This window comes from Fukomys damarensis, unplaced genomic scaffold, assembly GCF_012274545.1.
Source record: "Fukomys damarensis isolate Sample0158 unplaced genomic scaffold, DMR_v1.0_HiC HiC_scaffold_27, whole genome shotgun sequence".
Classification (NCBI taxonomy): domain Eukaryota; kingdom Metazoa; phylum Chordata; class Mammalia; order Rodentia; family Bathyergidae; genus Fukomys; species Fukomys damarensis.
Window position 1 is genome coordinate 11,479,466 of NW_022900939.1, and position 10,902 is coordinate 11,490,367.

The following is a 10,902-nucleotide window of genomic DNA, read 5'->3' on the forward strand; positions in this document are numbered from 1 at the left end:
CCTGTTCTTTTCCAGTACCTTCAGATTTAAGAACACGTGGGTTATTAATTCTTAAAGTCTTTTTCTTCTGAATTTATTCTACCTCCAGTTACCACAGTCACTTTTCTTCACTTTTTTATAGTATGTTATACAATATAGTATACACTGCAGTAGACATGTGAATATAATTTAAAAGACATTTTCCAATTAGCTAAACATTCTCTTTCACTGCTAATATTTGGAGAGTAGGATCTTCCAGGTAATAATTTAGACATTCATGTTTATTGTCCTAACATCACTAAGAGCATTTGGAACATGGGAAGAACCTAATAAACACTGTTGACTGAATTAATACCTGATTTAATAAATATTTTTCCTACAATTAAATCATTATTTGCTACCATTTTTGTGTGGGATATTTTAATTCTTGCTCCTTGCCTATTATTAGTTGTCTTCTTTTGAATTTAATCATAAAGTACTTGAAAATAAGTAAAATGTTTCATCAGGGCCCTTGTAATTTGGGTGATCGTCTATTGTTCTCCTTTCTTTGAATGATGTCTGTAGGAGATTTGTCAAATCCATCTTTTTCAAGTGCTATTGCGGTATTATTGGCTTTACTGCAGACGTATTCTCAATCAGCATTATAACAGTACTCTGAAAAGCACAAGAAAAGGCCTGTTAAGGTTTAAATATCCTCTAGGAAAACAGACTTTCTTAACTCCAAATCCTCTGTTCTAGGGATAAAGAGTAAAATCCAGGTGTCCTTATTTTCAATAATTATGAGCATTGTTCATTTTCCCTATGATTGTGCCTCTTAGTATAAAGCCAAAATACTGCCATAGTGTTCACAATTCTTCCATGATCCATATTTCCTCTCTATTTGAATAAATCATACTGTGCAGGTCAAACTGATTATCTGAAATACCGGATTCCTTCCATGCCCATGTTTACACAGTTTTTTTCTTTTTCACTTTAAATATTCATCCCAGTCCTTCTTCACTTTCTCAGTTACATATCTTGGTTTGTCAAAACTCAGATGATATTAATTTCAGAAAACTTTTGCTGTTATCTTCTGGTATAGTTTCTCTTTTGTTCCAATGCACTGTGATGTAACTCTAATAAATCTGTGCTTTGTTTTCTTGTTTTGTCCCCTGAATCTTCAGGAATCTGCAAGATCTTGAAGGATTGATGGCTTCGTGGCTGTGCCAGTGTTGCTTGCACAGAATCACGGAAAGAAAGTAGACAAAGGAATTAAGCTATGTAGAGAAATTACCAAGCTGATTACTGACACTGAACTTCACTCTCTGTACCATCATGGCTTTGATATTACTTTCTGATATCCTTGTGAACAGGCAAATGGCAAAACAAAACAAACAAACAAACAAACAAACAAATAACCAAAAAACTTCCACATATAATTGTACCCTAAAATCCTTTGTTTCAAAATCTTGTTCTGATGACCATCAGGGATAAACATTATCCTTTTTTTATTATTAATCTTAGTCAAGTTTTTGTATGGGAAAAACTTTCCTTAAGTCAAAATTTCAATCTCAATAAATTCCACCCTTTTCTTCCTTCCCTGCGAATATTGTCAAAGTTTTACCCAAGTAATGCTCTTAATCCTATTGCTAATCTTAGAATTGGATGTCTTATCAAATATTGCTGATGCTTTTAATTGAAATAAAATCGTATCACATTTATAGCATAAAAGGTTTAAGTTGTATTTCAGCTGCTCTATACGATAGCTGATAAAATTTAGCTGATAAAACATGGGATGATTTTTCAGGTTAGTAACTTTGCATCACTGGTAAAATAAAATTTAGTCATTGATTTTGTATAACAGCCATTATTAGTTGGCAGAAGTTTCAATGTGACCAGGAATTAATAAGGAAGAAATCTGATTTATTAGACGCCAACTTTTTCAGTTAGCTTTTCATTTTGGAGACGCTATCTCCTTTTGCTTAGATTTTAAAGATAGCAGTTTATTTAAAGCAAACTTGTAAATCATTTTAGACTCTTTTTCAGTAGCACTTTCAATTGAGGTTAAATAGTTAATATACACTTACAATGCAATCAGGTCCAACACTGATTCATTATCTGGTTCAGTGGTTCCTTGGTTCACTTACTCATTATACAACCAAAAACATCACAGGTCCAGGCTGCAATTGTTATTAGGAGGAAACAAACAACAAAGGTTAAATCTATTTCAGCCTCATAACTTTAAGGCAGCATGATTTCGCCCACATATGAAACACCAATATTAGCAATGAGTCATGAAATGCTCCATTATTTGTTATATGAACTATTCCACCTACACTCCCTTCATTGCTATTTGTCCTATTCTGGCTATATCTTTCAATTTTGATCAACAAAGAAATTACAAGAGAACAATTATGTAAGGGGCCTTCTCTTCTTAAGAAGACATTGGGCAAATTCATAGAAAAGATGGGAGTTTAAACTTGTCTTGGCATAAACATGAAAACTATAATAAAAATAAGCTCCCATATAGTTCAGTGTGTATCTTCTCTCCCTTTTCCTGGGGTTGTAATTCTCATTTCAAGCTTGAATGTAGCCTGCTGTCTCCCCCCACGAAGAATATGTTGATCACTCTGAACTAAACCAAGTAACTGTATTCCTAGCTCTCCTCTTCCTACAAGTTTTAGATTTCCATTTAGCCAGAAAGCAAACAGAAAGTCACACGCTCTTGTGAACAAGGTCAGTAAACGCAGCTAATGGGATGTTAGAGGGCAGAGAATTACAGTGGCAATTTCTCATTTTGCATTTCTGCTCCTCATGGCAGGCACCTCTTTATACAGCCCGCTCACACTCCGGGAAGGCAAAGATTAATGAATGATCGGACCTGCCGCTGCCCCGATCGTGGCTCGGAGTGTTGTCTTCTCATCAAGACTTTAGACCACGCCCTGACAAAGTATCGAAGGAGCATTGGGCCCCAGATCCTTATCCGTACAGGATACAGAAGGCTCGTGAGGTAATCCCACAGCTGGATGAAGATTTAGTTCCCTCCAATCATCCCACCTCTTATTCTTCAAGTCAGAGGCTGCTGCCCTTCGACATCTTGTCTTTGTGATTCTTACACCGCGGCTCAGCTGCAAGAGTCTTCGATCTCACAGCCCAGCTCTGTGAGGGGATGAGAGAATTTGAGTTGACTCTTAATCGTTACAGGCCCCAATATTTTACCTTGCTCTTTAAGAAGTGCAAGTAGAATACGAGGAAATGCTAGTATGGTATCAGTCATATTCCAGCGGGCACTAAGATATTATCTTTAACTCAGTTGTTCAAATAAGGGTATAGAAAGCATTCAGTATGATTCATATTTTGGGTTTTTTCCTGTATTTTTACTCACGTTATTATATTTATGCTTTACGTTTTAGCTATATTGTAAAGTTATACTTTAGCCGTATTTTATAAATCAGGAATCAAAAGCACAGAATAATGCCTTCACTCAATCATCTTTGTATGAATCCTTTTTCTTTTCCTTCTTCTTCTGCTGTTTTGTGTTTACCCCAGGTTTTTGAAAAATGTTTTTTAGCTGATGTTCATGAAGAGAAATTAAACTGTGCCGTTAGTGAAAGGAAACCCTATCTAAATAGTACATTTCTTTACAGAGCTGTATCATATCATCCTTTGGGCCCTCTGCTGGAAAAAGTAGAATCAAGTCTGAAATAATGCCTTTTTAATTGTATCCCCTAGTATTATAGATGTAGGACAGTACTGTATCATACCTCTCTGAGTGTAAAATATCTTATACATGCTTTATGATATGTAGTAGTGACCATGTTTTATCAGAGCTGTTTTTAATGATGTTACTCTGAAATGTTTTATTTCTAGAAGATGATTAAGATGCTAATAAAAAAAATGGTGCCAGGTACCACAGCAGTAACAGAACTTTGCTGTTTTCTGGGTATTATTCTTTTCTTTGTTTTGTTTTTTTAATGGAGTGTGCTGAATGTCTATAATTTTGTTCAGATGACTGCAGAATCTGGAAAAGCTGTTGCTGCTATTGATGCATAACATACTGCTACTATTGGCATACATATATATAATTTGAATTTTTGGAAACTTTAACTTTGCTGTCAACTTTGGAAAAAGTTATCCCAGTTTACTGTGCTGAGTTGGCATTGTACAGAAATTAACAGCCATATTGGTCTAGAAATGTTAATTTTTTTTCCATTTGTCCAGGGATAATGCACTGTATTAAATATTTAAGGTCTTATCTACGTGGGTTTGATTACAGAAAGTAGTAAAATATTCTCTAAATAAAAAAAGTACAGAATAATGTTTATCTTTTTAAAAATTAAAAAACCATAAGAGGAATTGGATTAGGTTAATAGACTTCTAGGAATTTCTAGAGCCATAGAAGTGTTTTAAAATATAGAATAATTATGCTCAAAGATCAACATCTGTATTCATGGCTTATATTTCATTCACTATGCTTAAAAACATAATGCTCCAAATTCTCAAATAAAAGCATTAACATATTCATCTGAAATTGCTAAACATCTCACAAAACATATCTGAAAAGCATTAATATGTTGCCTATATTCATTCTTTTCCTTTAAGGAATCCAGTCTATATTTAAAGACTGAATTATTTATTGTAGTTTTATGTTAAGAAACAGGAATTTTTTAGAATTAGCCATAAAAGCTGTTTCTAGTTTGCTGTAGCAACATTCAAGGCAAGACAAATCTTTCAGTATTAATCACTTCATGATTGACAAATTGGAGTTCTTCCATGATCCTGAGCGAATGATAATTTCATTTAGTTGAACTTCAAGTGTTGAGCAAATGGTTTGAAAATGCATATGTTATTTGAGTAGTTCTCTACAAGATAAATCATGTAAATATTGATTCTCTCATTTGTTAAAACCTAATATGATTTATTTCTCTAAATAATGGAACGGTTAAAAGCCTGCGACCCCCAAAAATCTGTATGGTTTTATCTAAACATCTCTCCCAAAAGGAAGTTCATTTTGTCTACATGTACAGTCTCAATGTAATTTAATTGCTATTGCAGAAAACAGAACAAAAACTCCATCAAGATAGTCTTAACTTCAGTCATACTAAATGTACTACAGATTTACTTCTTGTGGACTTGAAGTCCAGTGAGAGACAGAGGTAGAGTATTTTCCTAGAACAAGTCCACTCCACATAGACAAGCATTGCTGCAATCCAATGATGGCTGCGGAGTTTACTAAACTGGACCGTTTGAAATACATTGCATACAAAATCAGCCTAGGAAGAAGTAACTTTCAATGTCTCATGCCAAAACTAAAAGCATGGATCCAAAAATGATGCTCTTTAATCACTTCTGCTTAGCACATACGACTATAACATGGTCTAATTACTGAAAAAGAGGTGGAAAATTGTGATCTGTTTGCATACCGAGAAGAAGAGTAGGAGCAGGACATATTTCTCTGACAATAACTGACTAAATCTGTTATAGAAACTCTCAGAGCCTCTGTGTTCGCACCTATAAAATGAGTGTTACAGAAGTTTATTTTTAATTTAAAGTGAATTAATGTATACAAATATCTGTAGGGTAGCCTAGAATAAAATGCAAGTTTTTTAAGTGACGATTCTTATTTGTCGAGTCTTCAATGACCCTTCAATAAAAATACATACGCAATACTGAAGATTGATTGAATCCAGGCCTTCCCACTGAGGTACAGCATCCCACCCCTTTTTAAATTTTATTTTTGGCTTATTTGCCAAGGCTAGTCTCCAACTTGTGATCCTTCTGCCTCAGACTTACGTGAGAAACACTACACACGGCTCAGTACTATCTCCATTATTTTCTGTTATTTTTCACATCTTCATTGCATTTCTTAAAAGTACTTTCAATTAATTATCAATTAGTTATTTTCAATTACTTTCAATTAATTAATTAATTACTTTTGATTAATTATTTTCAAAATAAAATAGAAATAAAGTCACTAAATACATTAAGGAACACATAATGAAATGATAGTTTCAGTTCTTTTATTTTTAGGTGATGAATGTAAATATTACATTGTCATAAAATTACAGACCCAATAGGAGTCACTGGTCATTATTTTTGGTCCTGAAGAGTTTCTGGGCAAAATATTAAAGCTGTGACATTCACTTTGTAGCTTTTCTCCTTTCCTGAATACCAGTAAATCACCATCAGGAGTTTTTCTTCTATTTATTCCTTAACAGGGAGGATTAGCTAGTTTTTTCTATCCCTGGGACACTGACATAAAAAAAAAAAAATAGAAATTTTGTCCTGGCTCAAGCTTCAGAAGATTCAGTTCATGGTCAGCTGACTCTACAGCGGAAACATACCGGCAGAAACCAATGATAAAATCAAAGCTTCTCAGTTCAAGGCCCGAAGGAAGGAGAGAACATTGCTGGAGAGGAATGGGCTAGTGACCAGAAATAGTATCAAATGACGACATAGAGTATCCAAGTGTTCCAGAAGTTTCTGTGTGAATTGAGCTCATGGTTCCACGCATAATGAATGAAGTCATGAAACAAAGGAGGAAGTTATGAGAGTTTTATTGCAAATAATAAGAAGAGCTGGGGCTGGGGATTTAGCTCAGTGGTTCTGCTGCCTGCCTTGCAAACGCAAGGTCCCGAGTTCGATCCCCAGTATCAAAAAAAAAATAAAAAAGACAAAGTTCAAAGCTCATGAGAGAGGTATATTCCAAAGGGATTCTGTGGAGAAATTCCCATGACAAGGTTTTGTCTTTGCCTTTTATAAATAGGCAGAGTGCTGGGTAGGGGCTTGATTCAAAAAGAAACCAGTTATCTGACATTTTAATATTTTCTTCAGTCTAGATCTAGGTGTACAGGTGGGGAGGAGCTATTAAAGCTTAACATAGCATATCCTGGATAGGAATCTTCTTCCTGGAGGGAAGAGTTCTTTCTACTCTCATCCCAAACTTCCATTCTCTGTACTTGTATTTACTTTTGCACCTCTAAGTGTGGTTTAGCTGTTTGAATTAGCTCTTAACCTAAGTGGAATATTTTCTTTTCTTTCATCCCATGTTACCCCTGTGTTCTGACATCTGTGACTGCCTACTCATAATTAAAATAATCTATTGCACAAGGTTTTACCTCCGTGGCCAACACAGGCACACCCAAAAGTTTACTGTAATCATCTACTTAGTGTTTCTTAGTCTGATACAGTTGCCAAGTCAAGGTTGACAGTCAGTTAGAGAAATGTATTTTTCTTTGTTGCTGGTTTTGGTTTTCTTTTGAGAGTTGGTTGCCCTGTGATCTCTGTTCATGGTCCAGAAAAGGCTTTCTGAAGGGTACTCAAAACCAGATATGATGTTTTACACCAATAAGGATAAGGGGTGGGTTTGGGATGTAACTCAGACAAAGTCAACTTGTCTAGAGTGTGTAAGGCCCTGGATTTACCATCAGCTATTAGGCCCTCAGTATAATGTTCCATAGAGTATCCTATTAACCATGGTACATTTCCCATTAAAGATGAGCAAGTAGAGGTAAAATGTTTAAATAGCCTATTCATGTTACGTATTCAGAAATGCAGGTAAGATATTTCATCTCGGTATCAATTCTGTTCTCTTTCTGCTGTAAAGTTTGTATTTGCTAATTAGCCTTACCCAATGCATAGGTAAGCATTCTTCTATCTTCAAGGCAGGTGATAGTTTTGCAATGGGGAAAGAGGCATTGACTCCGGTTAAACCTCTAACCTCCCTTAAAGACTGGGAAGCAGAGACTCTATGTTCCTTGTTGATTAAATTTCAAAAATATGTTTGCCAGGCATGTAAAGACCTTTCAAAAATATTTGCTTCTCAAGAGACAGGGAATTTACATTTTCCCTTAAACAAATTCTCTAACAAAGAAGAAAGAGACTTTTGTGTCTAGGCTCTCTGGGATTTTTTTAAAGACCATGATGATAGAGAGATCAGGGTCCTACTGACAGGGAGAATGGTTCCTATCAAAATTGCTACACTAGAAGTTTTAATACAAGTCAACTTGAAGTTGTATAGACACAAAAGTGAGGAAACAATACAAGCCCTGTTGTTTCAAAGGAATATTTTCGAATATTTATGAGAACTTGTTATTAACAGCAATGACCATTTGAGCCACGAGTGGGCAGCAGAGAGTAGCAGACTAACGAAGTAAAAGTTTTCCCTTGAAATACCTTATTGAAGTAAAGCATCAATTCATATTTGTAATGGCAATTCATGTCGAATGGGAGCCAATTTGATGCCAAATAGAAACAATGAAATCAAGACCTAAAACCAAATCAACCTGATTCCCTTTCCTTTTCCAAGTATCTATAGCAATAGTGCAATCACGCCACACTTAGCTTTATCAAACAATAAGTATTTTCTTTTGCCGTAGATTCCAGGAGCTTCCCTTTCATGGGAGAATGTCCCATAACTGACAACCATGTTGAGAGCAACCGTATTTCCTAAAGAAGAAAACTGATGGGATTTTATTCCTTAGAAAGATTGGTGTATGTAATCACAGGTCATCATCTACAAAGCTTAAGGGTATGCTGAAGGAGACAATGAATACCATCAGCATTTCTTTCTTTCTCTGTTGTGCTGAACGTCTTTGAAGTTCTCCAATCAGACATTACAGGCCCCAAATCTCCATGTATGTGGTGCTGATATCAGTAATGCCCTTGGGGAGAAAAGTTTCACTCTCTTAGATCCAAGGCATTTAATCTCACTAAGATTTCTCCTCAGCCTGTAAAAAGAGCATAGTGAGATCTCTCTGAAGATGTTGCTTTAAGATTAAAATATCTCCGTATAATTCTTAGCATTGTAATGGTTGCATGTGTTTCTAAAAAATTAACTCCCTTGTTGAATATGCATTTAGAATTTCTTTGATTGTAACAGCTGACCAAATGCATATAGATTGGAACTAATAAAAGTATAATGTATTTTAGAGAGGACAGACTTTACAAATTTCCTTGAGGCACAGGAAAGAGGAAAGTATTTAGTGGTATCAATATTCCAATGGTGAATTAAAGTTTCCTGGAAATCTCATAAAAAATACATATTCATGGGTTTCACCCAAGACCTATTAAATTTGAATTTCATCGTGAGTTGTCCATAACTGTAGTTTTAATTAGTTCCTCCATTGATTCTAATGCAGCCAGGCTGGCTGGCAACAATCAAAGGGCCACCATCAAATATATTACATTATGCTATAAAAATCATCTAGGCTCCAGCCATAAAAATGTATATATTTTTTCCCACAAATTATCATTGTCATCTATCACTAACAAAGAGTCAGATGTCAACCTACGAAATCTGGGTGACAAAAGGAATTATCATCATTCTAATTTTCTTTTTAATTAACACCAAAATTAATCAGAAAATAACTTTTGTTTATTTTTGATCAACATCCTGGAAATGTTCTTATTCTCAGTGTTAATAATATGCATATATTATACAAGAATTTGAATATTACTCCACAGCATTTTGGTAGTTAAAAGACTTTAATGCGTTCATATAAATTCATTCAGAAGTGCTCTTAATGCATAGTTAATATATACTGTATACTTCTGGATGTAGAAGTTGACATTCTTCTTCTTTTTTTTTCTGAAAATAGCCTACTGTCTGGCAGTTATTTTTTAAACTGGTTGGCCTTCAACCAAGGTGTCTATTATAGAACATATAACCAAATTTTGTGTTCTCTGCAAGTTCTTAACAAATTCTTTTTCCTCCCATGCTATGGCTTGTATCTAGATGTCCCCCCAAAATCTTATGCTATCATAGGTGGGGCTTTTGGAGCTGGCTGAATCAACGGTGCGTGATACTGGGATTATAGGTGTGTGGTAATAAATTAGCGTACTGATTAAAATTAGCAAACTTCTGGGTGGGGTAATGGAAGCCTCATCCTGACTGGGGGTGCCACCAGTCAATAGGCTTGTAGCCTGGATAAACTATAAAGGGAGGAGAGAAGGCAAGCTTGCCACTGCTGCTTGATGCCTTCTACTTGCCATGTCATGAACTGTGCATCCTTTGCAAAGCCCCTCTGCCCTACTGCTCTGCTGCCTGCCTTGGAGCCAGCTATGGACTGAAATCACTACAAACTGTGAGGTGAAAAACCTCTTCCTCCTTTACCTTTGGGTGTTGGGTATTTTGTCTCAGCAATGAGGAAAGTAACCAAGACATTCCAGTTCTATCTGCCCATACTAAGATTTATCCCCAATTTCTACAAAACTGAAAAATAAATGACAGAAAGGGAATATTAGATTCCAAAAATGTGTTCCAAAGCAGTTTACATCTTTCCTATAAACATGAAAGACTTTTAGGCACACCTACTCTCTAATTCACATCACTTTAACAGCTACTTAAAATGCATTTGCATCAGACCCATTGTCAATAACAATTTTAGTCAAATAAAGATTAATTCCATACCATAATGGAAAGTTTCCTGGAGCTACAGACGCAGAGCCTTTTGACCCATCTCATGCTAATTTTGTATGTTTCTCTTCAGAAATATAGACAATTACTATTTTTAAAGGAAGGTGGCTTTAAATTTTAGGATCTAGCATGTATTTAACAAAGTGCAAATTATATCTGAAAATTTGCCAATAAAAAAAATTAACTGAGTAATCTCATACATTCTAACACAAGTATTAATAACGAATTATTCACAGAAAAGAAAGTAAAAGATTGTATATCAGTGCAAATGTACTACAGTCTGAATATTTGTTATCTTCACCCCCAATTCACATTTTGAAGCATAATACTCAGTGTTCTCCTGCTCAGGAGGTGAGCAGTCTGAGTGTGGAACCTCCATGTTTGGAATCTGCGCCCTTTTAGGTTGCATCTCTTCCTCTAAGTGAGCACCCAGAGAAGACAGCCTGCTGGATCAGAAAGTGGGCCTGCATTGGTTGCTGAATCTGCGAGTACATTGGTCTTGAAAGCCCTGCTCTGTAGAACTCTGA

At 35.4% G+C, this 10,902-nt stretch overlaps 1 long non-coding RNA gene across 2 annotated transcripts; it reads right to left on the reverse strand.

Moving 5' to 3' along the window:
* Window positions 1-395: 395 nt before the first annotated feature.
* On the reverse strand, window positions 396-6,363 carry LOC104854160. Of its 2 annotated transcripts, XR_777998.1 has the most exons (4): window positions 6,303-6,363; window positions 3,016-3,117; window positions 2,046-2,138; window positions 396-633 (listed from the first exon to the last, which is right to left on the reverse strand). It is a non-coding gene; the product is annotated as an uncharacterized LOC104854160 (long non-coding RNA). The 2 variants fall into 2 exon arrangements; XR_777997.1 differs by lacking the exon at window positions 6,303-6,363 and having other exon boundaries at window positions 3,016-3,161.
* Between the last annotated feature and the right edge of the window lie 4,539 nt (window positions 6,364-10,902).